This window comes from Artemia sp. Qi Xiang Cuo, chromosome 20, assembly GCF_049724085.1.
Source record: "Artemia sp. Qi Xiang Cuo chromosome 20, ASM4972408v1, whole genome shotgun sequence".
NCBI classification, from domain to species: domain Eukaryota; kingdom Metazoa; phylum Arthropoda; class Branchiopoda; order Anostraca; family Artemiidae; genus Artemia; species Artemia sp. Qi Xiang Cuo.
This window is the reverse complement of record NC_142813.1, coordinates 24,963,850-24,977,444: the sequence shown is the minus strand read 5'-3', so window position 1 is coordinate 24,977,444 and position 13,595 is coordinate 24,963,850. Positions and strand designations below refer to the sequence as shown.

The following is a 13,595-nucleotide window of genomic DNA, read 5'->3' as shown; positions in this document are numbered from 1 at the left end:
TTAAGACGAACTTATAAGAGGCCGATAGAGAGAGGCAGCAGCTTTTAAACAAGCCATAAAATATGTCTCTGCGATCTTCCAGTAACCAGCGAGCCCTGGTAGACTAGAAGAATTAGAAATAAAAATTATACAAGAAAAGTGATGTGCCACCCTTTTCAAGACAGGGGCTCAAAACCCCCTGTTGAGGGTTTTAGACCATGAACAGTCAATTGGCTATCTTAGAATTTGCATTCCCTGGCATGTTGACCATCTTTGGACGAACATTGGTGTTTTGTGGGGAAAACGCCACTCTGCTAAAGCAAAATCTCTTTAGTAACTTAAAAGCTACCTGTTAATGATTGATACTACCTGTTAATGATTGATCAACAGCCTAGGTAGTCAAAATTATCATTTAATCGAAGATTCGGCAACAGGGATAGATTAAGGTTTTTTAATGACTTTGGTTAAACTTTGTAACACGTAATCAATGTATTTTCAGTTCCTATCGGCAAATAGAAGGTCTACCCATGGGTGCACCTCTATCAGGTTTACTGGTAAATATCTTTGTAGAACTCCTTGGAAATTAGGCTTTAGATTCGTATTATTTGAAACATATCAACTGGGGCTTTACATGGACGATGTAATATGACTTTGGAATTATGGAGAAGATGAACTTGGGGGCATTTTAGACCACCTTAACACATGTGATAGAAATTTACAGTTCACTCTAGAAATTGAAAATGCAAATGAAATACCATTTCGATATCTACTAATTATTCGTAGTAGTGATCGATTAGATTTTACTATTTAGATTAGATTAGATTTTACGATTAGATTTTGACATTGTTGCCATTCAGCGAGTCCCCAGGTGCCGATAGGGGAACGCCCTACAAATATGTAGGGTACCTCCATAGGAGGCACGGACCAAGGGGAGACCTTGTCCCTGGGGGTCCATAATAGGAACTGGGGCACCCTCGCTCAGGGTCATAAATACAGGCGGAGGAAGAAGGCCCCTCAAATGTACACTCAAAAGGGCCCACTGGTTTGTCCACAAGTTCCATGAGTTACAAACCTTCTCCCAGTAATGGGTTAAATTGCATGGTGATGCAGAACACGATCCCGGGAGGATCCTCTATAGGAGGACAATTGCGGCCGGGCGTAAGATCCAAATCTATGGACAACGGCCTCTGCAAAGGGCTGTCTCGACCTTTTCGGGGTACCTACAAGACTGGGGACCTTGCGATCAACTCTATTCTCACTTAAGGAGTGGCGCCCCTCGAGGAAAAAGTAGCGCCCCTAGTAAATGACGCAGCATTTGCACAAGATTCTGACTAACGAATAATTCTTCTGGGCTTAGTATTTTATGACGGGAGTTTTCGGGATGGAAAACCTCTTCCTAGCTAATTTATCCACTGTGGGCTGCCTCCCCATAGTAGCATAATATTTGTAGTCATGAATATATAATGAGTCGGAGGTAATAGACTTGAGATTGTCTGTGCAGTATTTCAACTTTTGTTGATAGAAGAGCATCGCCAAGTGCTGAAGACCATGTTGTGACCAAAATGGGCCCAGGATTGCACAAAGCCTCCATTCACGGAGGTCCCAGGGACTTCTTGCTGTCCGGCTTAAGCACGTCGGTGTAGACTTGAGAAGATATGTGATCCCGTCCTGCACTGGTATTCGGGATCATTGCTTTTCCTGAGGCGAAAATAACTTCAATGATTTAAAGAACATGAAAATTGGAACTTGGGATGTTACAACGTTAAAAGATGACAATCGTATCGACATTTTGACTGAAGAATTCAGAAGATCCGAACTGGATTTATTAGGAGTTTCAGAAACTCATATCCCAGGGGTAGGAAGTATAAAATTAGGTGATATAGAATTCTTTTACTCAAACAGGAAGGATGGGGTACATAGAAAGGGAGTAGGGCTCATGATGAATGAGGAAGCTGCTAAGTCTTGTTTTGGCTGGGAAGGAATTAATAATAGAATACTAATTGCTCATTTTATGACTAAAAAGTTCAGGGTATCAATTATAGTAGTATACGCCCCTATAGAACCGACTGACGGAGATACTAGTGACTCAGATGAATTTTACTTACAGTTACAGGAGCAAGAAGACCGGGTTCAAGGTAGAAATATGATGTTATTACTGGGAGATTTTAACACCCAGGTCGGTAGAAATAGGGATAGATGGTATCCTACTCTAGGTAAATTTGGTGTAGGAAACGAAAACAGTAATGGATACAGACTGTTGCAATTTTGTAGGTATAACAATCTAGTTATGACTAATAAGATGTTTGGTCATAAAATGGCTCACTAGTTAACATGGTATTGACCTGATGGTAAGACAGCAAACCTTATTGATTATGTTATAGTAGACCGAAGACTGGCAGGATCAATACAAGATACTAGGGTATATAGGAGTGTCGTTATTGATGTTAAAAGTAAAGATCACCATCTAGTAGTGTCGAGGGTTAATTTAAAGCTGAAATATCAGAAGGGTAACTACCTCCAGGGTAGTTATGATGTTGGTAGACTCCAGGATGAGAGTTTGAGAGAAACTTTCCAGGAACAGTTGAATTCTAAACTTGAGAGTTTAAAATTTGATAATGTGGAAGATGGTTGGAATAATTTTAAAAAAATAGTTTGTGAAGTTGCTGAAGGTGTTTTAGGGAAGAGAGCTAGAACAGCAGCCAAGAATATTAGTGAAAAAGCTTTATGTTTAATAGAAAGGAGAAAGGACTTGTACAAGAATTATCTGAGTGATAGGTCATATGAAAACAAAAGGAATGTAAAGAAAGTGGAGAAAGCATTAAAATATCAACTATGGAGGTGTGAAGTGGAGACCATGGATAAAATTACCGAGGATCTGAAAGATGCAGCTAGACGGCATAATAGTAAACTGTTGTACTGGCATGTTAGCAAATTGAGAGGGAGTAGTCAATCCGGACTTGGCCCAGTTAAAGATAGGAATGGGGCCGCAATTAGCGATGAGGAAAAAAACTAATGAGAGATGGGCCAAACATTTTGAGAATTTGCTTAACCAAGATAGAGCTGCAGGAAAAGATATAGAGGAAAATGAAAAAGTTTGTGATACCTTGGATGTGAGGGAAGATTTGCTTTGTGAGGACGAATTAGTAACAGTATTAAAGGAATTAAAAAATAGTAACGCTCCAGGCTCTGATTATGTGGTAAATGAGTTTCTTGAACATGACGATTCTGAGGTTAGAGATAAGTTATTGAAGACTGTGAATACGATATTCGAAAAAGGGGAAGTACCAGGTGACCTTAGGAAAACCTGAATTAAGCCACTTTGTAAGAAAAGTGATAAAAGTGAGTGTGGTAATTATCGAGGCATTGGTCTGGTCTCTGTAGGTAGTAAATTACTTAGTAATATGATATTTTTTAGACTGAGAGATGCCATAGACAAAGTTCTAAAAGAAGAACAGTACGGTTTTAGAAAAGGTAGAGGATGTGTCGACCAAATTTTCACTCTTAGGCTAATAATTGAGAAGTGCCTGAGTTTTCAAACACCTTTGGTCCTCAGTTTTATAGATTACAAGCAAGCGTTCGATTCTATTGATAGAAGAGCTTTAGTAAAGGTTTTATCCTTGTATGGTTTACCAGACAAATACATTAAAGTGATTAGTGCTATGTACGAGAATAACACTGCTGCGGTTAAGGTAGGAAATAAGGTAAGCAGCAGCTTTTGTATTAAATCAGGAGTTAAGCTGGATTGTGTTCTATCCCCCTTTATTTGAATCATTTTGATGGACTGTGTTTTAAGGAGCACAGGAAAAACAATGGGAGACCAAGGAATCAAACGGGGAGGAAAAAGTCTCCTTGACTTGGATTATGCTGATGATTTAAGCATCCTAGATGAAAGTGTGAGCAAAATGAATGAAGTTTTAGAGGTTTTGCGAGTTCAGGGAGCTAGAATTGGTTTGAAAATTAATGTTAGGAAGACTAAGTCACTAAGGCTAGGAATAAGTGAAGATGAAAAGGTGACGTTGGATAATGAAAAGATTGATCAGGTGGGCAGCTTCACTTACCTTGGTAGTATTATTAGTAAAGATGGTGGGAAGAGTGAAGATGTTAAATATAAAATAGCCAAGGCTCAAGTATATTTTCAGAGTTAAAAAAAGTCTGGAAGAATAGGAAGATAAGTCTGCAAACCAAGATTAGAATATTAGAAGCTACAGTGGTGACAGTGGCCAAATATGGCTCTGAAGCATGAACGCTCCGAAAAGCGATGAAGATTTGCTAGATGTTTTCGAAAGAAATTGCTTAAGGATTGTTCTGGGTATCCGGCTGACTGACCATATTTTAAACAATAGGCTATACGAAAAATGTGGTTCAATACCGCTCTCTAGGGCTATAATGAAAGAAAGGTTGAGGTGGCTAGGGCACGTTGTGCGGATGAAGGATGACAGATTGCGAAGATTGTTCTTTTCGGCCAACCGTCTAGGGCTAAACGGAAAGTAGGGTGTCCCCGTCTGGGGTGGGAGGACGTCATAAGGAAAGATTTAAAGGAAATGGGAACTTCGTGGGCGGGTGTAAAAAGGGAGGCTTTGAATAGATTGGGGTAGAGGAGGAGCGTGCGTAGCTGTGTTGTCTCAGGCGGCTTGGTGCAGCGGTGAGTTGTTAGTAGTAGTAGTAGTAATAGTAGTAGTATTTACAGAGAGCTCACACAAAACAATAGATATTCATTTTAAATCTAATCACCAAAATTGAAAATGGTAATCCCAGCCCTTTTATTAATATTACAATTAACTGTAGAATAAAAAGACACTCTTAAAATTAAATATCCCTTATCATATCAAGCTCCTAGTAAACCTTTACATATAATTTACCTTCTGTATATTCCAAAAACTACTACGAGTTTAAAAAAAGTATGCACACAAAATAATATGTGTGTAGTCTTTACTGGTATTCTACAAATCATGAATCTCCCAAATTCTGGTAAAGATAAAACCCCAGTTAACGGTATGATTTTTATACATTCCAAAAAAAGGCTTATGCCAGCTGTACCTCTCACTAAGACTATCAACTGTTTTGTTTTTTCTCCAATTAGCCATGAATTGATGGTAACTTGATTTTAATTCAAAAGTATAACTTACAACAACTGCCCAGGGGCTCTGGGCGGTTGTGTCGGTCCCAGAGCTATTATCATTTGTTCTTTGAACTATTTTTAACAAAATAGCTATCTTTAAATTTTTATTGGAAGTATTTGGGCTGGTTGCCCTTAGATCATTTTTGACTGTTAAAAAGGGCACTACACCTTCCAACTTTTATACGAATGAGCCCCCTCCGAAGTTCAAAAGACCATCCCTTCCATATGAGGTGGCTCTGGAAAAAAAAATTAACAATAAATAATAAGCATTGAAGCCTTATGGCCTTTACTATAGGCAACGCTATAACGTTGCCTCTGAAACTTTGCACCTATCATTTAAGACTTTGGACACTTAAAGACAAGATTTTTTCAAGTCTAAATGAAATGCTTAAGCCGGCTTAGAATCGGACAGGAAGAAGGCCCTAGAACCTCCCATTGAATGGTGGCTTTGTACAATCCTGAACCCTTCTTGGTCACAAATTGGTTTTTCATACTTGGCAATGCTCTTTCATCAACAAGAGCCGGAATCCCGCACAGACAATCTCAAGCCTATTACCTCCGATTCATTATATAGTAATGCCTACAAATATTATGCTACTACGGGGAAGCAGCCCATCATAGGTAACTTAGCTAGGAAGAGTTTTTCAGCCCCCCAAAAAAAAACCAAAACAAACAAAACCCAGAACAATTATCCGTTCATCATTATTCAGGGCAAATGCTGAGTTGTTTACTAGGCTATAATTTCCTCAAGGGGCGCCATTCCTCAGGATCACCCTGCAGTGCATTTAGCACTCAAAGTCTTGGTTAGAAAAACTAGTTAAAGATCCAACCTGATGCCACTATGAGACCAAACAAGCAGGATTTCCCTGTCCCGGCATTATTAGAAAAACGATCAGAAATTAAATTTAAAAAACAAGTTTTTCTTTCACCTGAAAGTAAGGAGCAACAATAAAACTTAAAAAACAGACATTTTTCTGTATGTGAGGGGGACTGCCACCTTCTCAATGCACCAATCATTACCCTAAGATTTAACTTTTTGTCCCAACTCTTTAAGAACGGAGCCTGAAACACAAGGATTGTTTAATTAGAATCAGAAGCTTTTTAAAGAAACTGAAAAACTTTACCAGGAGGAGGTCAGTATTTTTTCCAAGAACACACTGAATTTTTATGACGAACAAATAAGAGTTCCAATAGAAATAGGTCCTTTTATTAGAGAGTGAAAATATATACAGAAGTTCTGGGTATTTCCAAAAACACACAATTACCATGATCAACTTTCAAGCTTTAGTTTCTCTGCTGAAGATGCATGCTATCGAAAAACCCAGAACTTTTCGGTATCTATTTTTCACTGTCTAATAAAATGACCTACCCCTATTGGAACTCTTATTTGTGCACCAGAAGAGGGAGGGGGACAATCCCCTTCATATAAGGAATAATTTATGAGTGGAGACTTTATACAGGGGAGCTTTGCATGGAGGAGTTTTTCGAGGGAGGGAGAATTTTTCATGGAACGGGAGGCATCGGGACTTTTTGGCATTATTCGAAAAACAATCAGAAATCGAATTAAAAAAAGAAGTTTTTTCAACTTAAAGTAAAGAACAATATTAAAACTTCAAACAAACAGAAATCGTTCGTTAAATGAGGGGGGCTGGCCTCTCCTCAATACCCCGCTCTTTACGCTCAGGTTTGACCTTTTGTCTCAATTCTTTAATAACGACTCCCGAAAGACAAGGGCTGTTTAATTAGAACCAAAAGATTTTTTTAAAATACTAAAAACTTTAGTGTGATGAGAGGGGTATTAAGGAGGGGGCAGCCATCCTCATGCACTAAATAATTTCTGGTTGTTTTCAGTTTTAATGTTGCTCCTTGCTGTTTTTTTTTATTTGAATTACTATTTTAAGAAAATAAATAGAACCCAAAACAAACAGAAATCAAAATTAAAGATCAAATCAAGCATAAAGCTAACAGATGCAGATGAATAAATACATGAGTAAAAAATGATTAAAACGAGTAAAAAAAATGAGTAAAAAATAAATTGAGTATTCAAGTCGAACTTGAAACAAACAATATTTGGAACAAATACGATTTGGGCTGCTGCCCCTTTCCCCCTCCTCTAACCGTAAAATTTCTAAAACCTATTGCGTCATTTGTTGCTTGGAGAAAAAAATAATTATGAACATTTGTTTTACATTTATAACAATAAAAATATTCAGCGAAATAAATCTTCAATTTCTGAGATTTCCAGGAATTGATATCATTACATATTAAATATTTGGTTTGTTCTTATTAGTTTTATTCAGTCATCTTAATTGTTGTATTTTTTTTTTCGTCAATGCTTTTCTATTTATATTTATTTGGGCCCGTTGATTTTTGAATGAAAATCAACTGGGTGGACTGTGATGAAAAAGTTGAGAGCCACAACTAATTGGAAATGAAAAAAAAAAAAAAATAGCCAAGACAGATAGTCTGAATGAGAGGCAAAGCTGACATAAGCCTTTTTAAGAATTGTATTCATTTCATTTGCTGATAGATAGTCTTTCCTCCATCCTAGGGCAGATAAAAGATTGCGTTAAAAAAAACACGCAAATGACACAATAGCCTTTAGAACTTTCACGGTTAGGGGAGGGAAAAAGGGTCAGTAGCCTGACTCTGGTCTGTAATATTTTTTTTAAGTTTAATTGATTATTAAACTTTATTTTTACTCATTTTAATATTTTTTATTCATATATATTAGTATATATTAGTATCTGTTATTTTTATGTTTGATATGATCATTATTATAATTTATGAATGTTTTGGGTTTTATGGCTTTTTTTATAGCAATTTCTGGCTGTTTTGAACATATATGACTTTATTTCTACTTGTCTTGGATTTTGTTACGGTTCCTCATATTTGGTTGAAAAACTTCTTTTTCGGATATTTTTCTTTCAATTTTTCTTTCTAAGTGAGTGTACTTTATTTTCTTCTCTCTGTTGGAGTTAAACAGTTTATAAATTGGTCTAATTTCATTCATTTCATTTTTACATTTTTCTTTGGTTTAGGTCCGGGTTTTGATTTTTTCTGACTGTTTCTTTTCTGTGGATAAAGCCAACCACGATTTCTAGTTAACCAATTATCGGCTCTGTTCACTTCATTGTTTCTCTTCCTTTTGTTAAAAACTTCCTCTAGTTTTGGTCTTGTTTCTTCCGGTTTTTTTTCCATCCCATTTTGCTTATAATATTGTTCCAGTATGGAAATCATTCTAAGTGCAGTATGTTTGATTCTCTTTCTAGAACTTGCTTGAAATGTAAGGTTTTCGAAGTCATCAAGTTTACAAGTGTCCTTATGCCTACAGCTATCAACAAATTTAATTGTCAAAGATGGTTGTTTTTCTTGCTGACAAAACAATTCTACAGCATCGTTCTTAGTCAACTGTCCAAACAAAAGATCATACTTCACTCTGTAGCCGACTTTTGCAGATGCAACAAAATTATGAAACTTAAGTTGCAGGAATTTAGCGGGATATCCTATTTTTTGGATTAATCTGGCGATCTTTCTTCCACCAATACGTATGTTTGACTCATCAATTCCTATTACTCTTACTTTTCCCGTATGGTACACTTTTGCTGTAATATTCGGCCTTCTCAAAGATACTTTGCACCAAATACTTTTTTTGTTTCACTTTTTGCATCGAGTTCCGAGTTTAAGGTATTTTCCACAACATGTCTTGGATTCACCCTGCATCCCAAAGAAAAAAAACTCACAATGTTTGTAACTTTGAAATCTAGTAACAGCGATTTAAAGTTAATTAACTCACCCCTGTCAGACGCTTGTCTTCTACTTTGAATTATGTCTCTTTCTACAGAGCTGCGAAACCAAAAGCCAGGTTCTTGAGCTGGACTAACTGTTTTATGCTCCTCTTCATCGAGAGGCCAAGTTGACTGGTATAAAAATTTCCTTTTGCATACTTCACATTCGCAAGGTCTTTTACCATTAGTGGCCAGACATTTGACAAATTCATTGGCGAAACTAGCTGAACCTGAAACTAGTTTCAGTTGTAAGAGTTCTGAATCTGCCACTTTTTCTATAGACTCGACTTTTTTCCTGGGTGCCCATTCTGGGACAACTGCAAGCGTTGATGGTACGTCAAGGCGATTGTTGCTCATAAAACGATTTTCAAACTGTTTTAATTCACAATTTTGGAATTCACTTGGATACATAGCTAATGCATCAACTATAATCAACTAAGAAAGTGGCTTAACACTGTGTTGTTTATATACCTACGATAACGTCATTTATGACGTCAAACCTACAATGACTGAGGATACCATCATTTATGTAGTCACTTTAAAAGGGTTTATGAATACCTAATATGGCGTCATTGCGACGTATTTATGACGATTGAGGATGTTGGTGTTGATATAGCGTTAAGGTTTTACTTTACGGTCGTTCTAGCGTTGCACGGGATAACACCAACAAAACAAATAACGTCAAAATAAACTTATCACATTTCCGTTAACTAAAATTTAAAGCAAAAATTATGTTTTGCTGTCATTTCATAAATTGTTTCTAAGTATATGATTATGTTTACATTAAAGGCGTGACAAATGGTTCACTTATGTCTCGGTTATGTCTGAGTTGATTAGAGGTTGTATCTATAAGCTGAAATCTGACGCCAAACTCAAATGTGGAGAGCGTTTTGATGATATAGTAAGCAGCTCAGTAGTGCTACCTAATGTTAGGGAAAAGACTTTTCTTTGCAAACTTGACATTCCAAAATCAAAAGTCTCACTATAAAATTTAATTGGAAATTCTAGTTGTTACAACATACAGAATTGCATGTTTATCTACCAAACGTATATCTAAAATGAATGGCTTTAATTTTCTTTGAGAACAGAGCTTTATTATGTTCAAATTTTCGCCGCCGTTTATTAGCTGTTTCCTTGAAAATCGAAAGAGAGTAAAACCGTTAGTCCGCCTCATAAAAAAAACACACATAGAGAATTGACCGGAAATAATGTAAATCATATCTGTGGGTGATATCTAGTAAAGTCACTCATTTATTTACAAGCTATTTGCTCAAAATTGAAAAGAAACAGAACTAATCCAGCTTATCACATACAGCTTATTAGCGCTGTCTAAGCAAAGAGGGATAAGGCTTCAATTTAGTTGTTCCCCCTGCAACTTCATATAGAAGCCGTCGTAGAAACTTCAGAGGGGGCTTATTCGCGTGGAAATTGAAAGTTCTGGGATTATTTTTACGAATCAAAAGATATTGGAAGGCAACCTCAGTCTAAAAAATGATTTAGGTGAAACTTTAATGAAATGTTGAAGGGGATGTTAAACTAAATCATAACACACTATGTATATGAAGGTTGTCAAAGTGGTGTATCAGTAATATCTCAGGAACAGCTTAGGGTACTAAGTTGAAACTTCCAGGGCATATCGAGCGGGATGTTGAACTAACCAAAACACACTATTTGTAGACTTCTGCTATTGCTTTTACGACTCAGAATACTAATACCACTACACGTACAACCATGGATACAACTGTGCCTGTTGCCTCTGCAACTATTATTTTATGACTACTACAATTGCGACTGCTACTCCAACGACTGTTCCAACAATGACTTCTAGAACTACGAATACTGAGACTAATACTACCATAGAATATAATTTTATTTTACAAATTTCTATCACAGCATGGTTGCTGAACTTGAATTTTTGTCAAAAAAAAGCAGAAACTATATATACAATATATATATATATATATATATATATATATATATATATATATATATATATATATATATATATATATATATACACATCATATCGAAAGAACTTGACCTTCACGTCAGACATAATTCATTGTACAAAGTACATAAAAAAAGAGTCAACACTTAGTTAAAAAGTCAACATTAAAAAATAAATAGATAACAATAAAATTAATAACTAGATTTCCTGGTTATTATGCAGCTCAACAAAACTTGGAACAAAACTCTTGCGATATCTTTTATATTTAGCGGGGATAGGAGTCAGTGTGGAGGCTTTTTGGGATTTTAGACGGGACGGTCTATTGCGGGCGGGATGGTAGGGTTCGGGGATGATGGAACGTAATTGGGAAACAGACAGGGTCTTGGTACCGAAACGAAGGCACATGAGGTTCTTTCTCTCGACCAACGTGGTGAGCTTTGTTTACTTAGTAGATAATGATATTGAATCTTCCCTTCACAATTCATGATTCTAAGTGCTCGTTTTTGGACATTTTCAATCATATAGATATGCTCTGAAGAAAGACCAAATGTCAAGCAAACTCGATTATTGGCCGGATAAAAGAACAATGAACTTGGAGAAGATCCTTAGGGGGACAAGAAAATTTTATCAAAAGTTTTAGAAGGTAAACCGAAGGAGAAGCTTGTTTGAGGATATTTTAAGCATGGGCGTCCCACTTTAAGTCAGCAGTGATTGTCACCCCACGTAGTTTAATGCATGTGACACAGATTTTGGGAGGAATGGGGTTTGTGAAAGTGGGGGATGATTTAGAAAAATTAACTGTCATAACTGACGATTTATTAGGGTTTACTTTCATCTTCGACAAAGAAGCCTCCTGTGTGATATCGTCAAGTAATGTCATAATTGAGCTTTTCATATTTCGTCGGCAAACCTCAAGTGCTGACAGGTCGTCCACATACTTCCGTCACTCTGTGTGGTGAGTCATGAGGCTATTAACCATTATAAAGAATAAACTGGGACCCATCAGAGTTCCCTGGGGTACCTCCCAAAAGATAGGAATCCGATCGGAATAAACATTTTTATATTTAAGCTATTGAGAAAGTAAATGTCTCCTTCAGGTTCCCAAATTGCTGTAAGTCAATAAGTTCAAGAATCTCTGCCTTTAAACAATTAGGTAAGAAACCCTTGTACATTTAAAAAAAACTGGGGTTAAGGTGATTGGTTGTACTCCAGTAAAATCATTCAGGTCTCCCTTTTTTTGGATTGGAGTAATATAGCCCAGCTTCCAGCACGACGGGTATCATCCGGAATTACTAATATCATTAAAAATACTAACAAGGGGTGTTGATAGTTTATCAGGGAATGCTTTTATTAGATCAAATCGAATATCAATGGGAGTATTTTTTCAGTTTCTGTATTTTTTCTATTATTTGCTTGGCTGAAATTTCTGGGATTTTATCTTTTGGAATCTCAGGGATTAGCTGGTTTTCCAAGAGAGGGGGGAATGTTTGCACAATACTAGCAAGGTATTTATTAAGCTCATTGACTGTCTGTTCAGGCGGTTCATCCAGAAGAAAATCAAGGTTCTTGCACGAGCGACCCCTTATTTCTTTCACTAAAAACTACGACTACGACTACTACTGCTAAGACTACTTCTAGGACTAATATGACTGCGACTAGTACAACGACTACTACTTGTACTACTACTGCTACTACTACGATTGCTACGGATTCTACACCTAAAACTACTACTAATTCAGCAAATACTACTCCCACGATTACTACTTCTAATACAACTATTATTACAATTGCTATTATTACTACGGCTACTACTGCTACGAATACTACTACTACGACTGTTTTGACTACTACGAACACTACTAATAAAGCTATTACATCTACGACTACTACTAATACGATAAGGCTAACTAATGCACTTTAGAAGATAAAAATTACTGGAGGGGAGCCACCCCTCCCCCACCACCCTCGAACGCTCCTCTAAGCTACCCTACTCATCCGATTACATTTTTGAAACAGCGATTATGTTCCAGATAGTTGAAAGGTCCAAAAAACATGCGATCGAGGATGACATGCTCCCTCCTTAAAATCCTTGTGGCAAGAGCTCTAAGCCATATTTATTGCCTATTTCTTAAATATTGGTTCTATTTCCTAGGCAGCACATCTGCCTAAGTAAAGAGTGATGTGGGCACAATTTATTTTTTTATAACCAGGGGACTTAGTATCGAAGGAGTTTTCGTAGAAACTTTAAAATTGGCTCATTCGATTTGGAATTACACGGTCCAGTGTATTTTTAACATTCAAAAGGGAAGGGAGGGCAACCAGCCCCACCCTAAGCCAATCATTTCCCCAAATACATCCAATCAAAATTTCGATATAACCATTTTGTTCAGCGTAGATGAAAGGCCCGGAATTTATGTTTTTGAGGATGACAAACCCCCACAGCCCTCAGAGCAAGATTTGTAAGTTATATCCTGGGGGGCATATAAGGTTTTTATTGAAAGGGTAGTCGTATGAACCTTGGAGGTAGCTCATTAAGTCGTTAATCAAAAGTTCTAGTGCTCTTCTTAAGAGTCGAAGCGATCGGAGGGTAGATACCCCTCCTCCGCTCATACACGTCGTATTTTCCCAAAATACATCTGAGAAAAATTTTGAGAAGGTCATTTGTTGTCATAGAAACTTCGAAAAGGGATCATTCGATCTGATATTGAAAGGGTTAGTGTCCTTTTGATAGTTAAAGTGATTGGAGGGCAACAACTCCCCC

At 36.9% G+C, this 13,595-nt stretch overlaps 1 protein-coding gene across 3 annotated transcripts in view; it reads right to left on the bottom strand.

Moving 5' to 3' along the window:
- LOC148940034 (calpain-7-like) overlaps nt 1-13,595 on the bottom strand; it is a 73,878-nt gene that overhangs the window by 52,276 nt on the left and 8,007 nt on the right. Inside the window, exon 1 of one of the 3 annotated variants that reach the window (XM_089105940.1) lies at nt 8,895-9,098. The exons of the other annotated variants lie outside the window; for them this stretch is intronic. The gene's annotated coding sequence lies outside the window, so the exon portion shown is untranslated. Of the gene's footprint in view, nt 1-8,894; nt 9,099-13,595 lie in introns of those variants that run through there. 3 annotated transcript variants of the gene reach the window in all.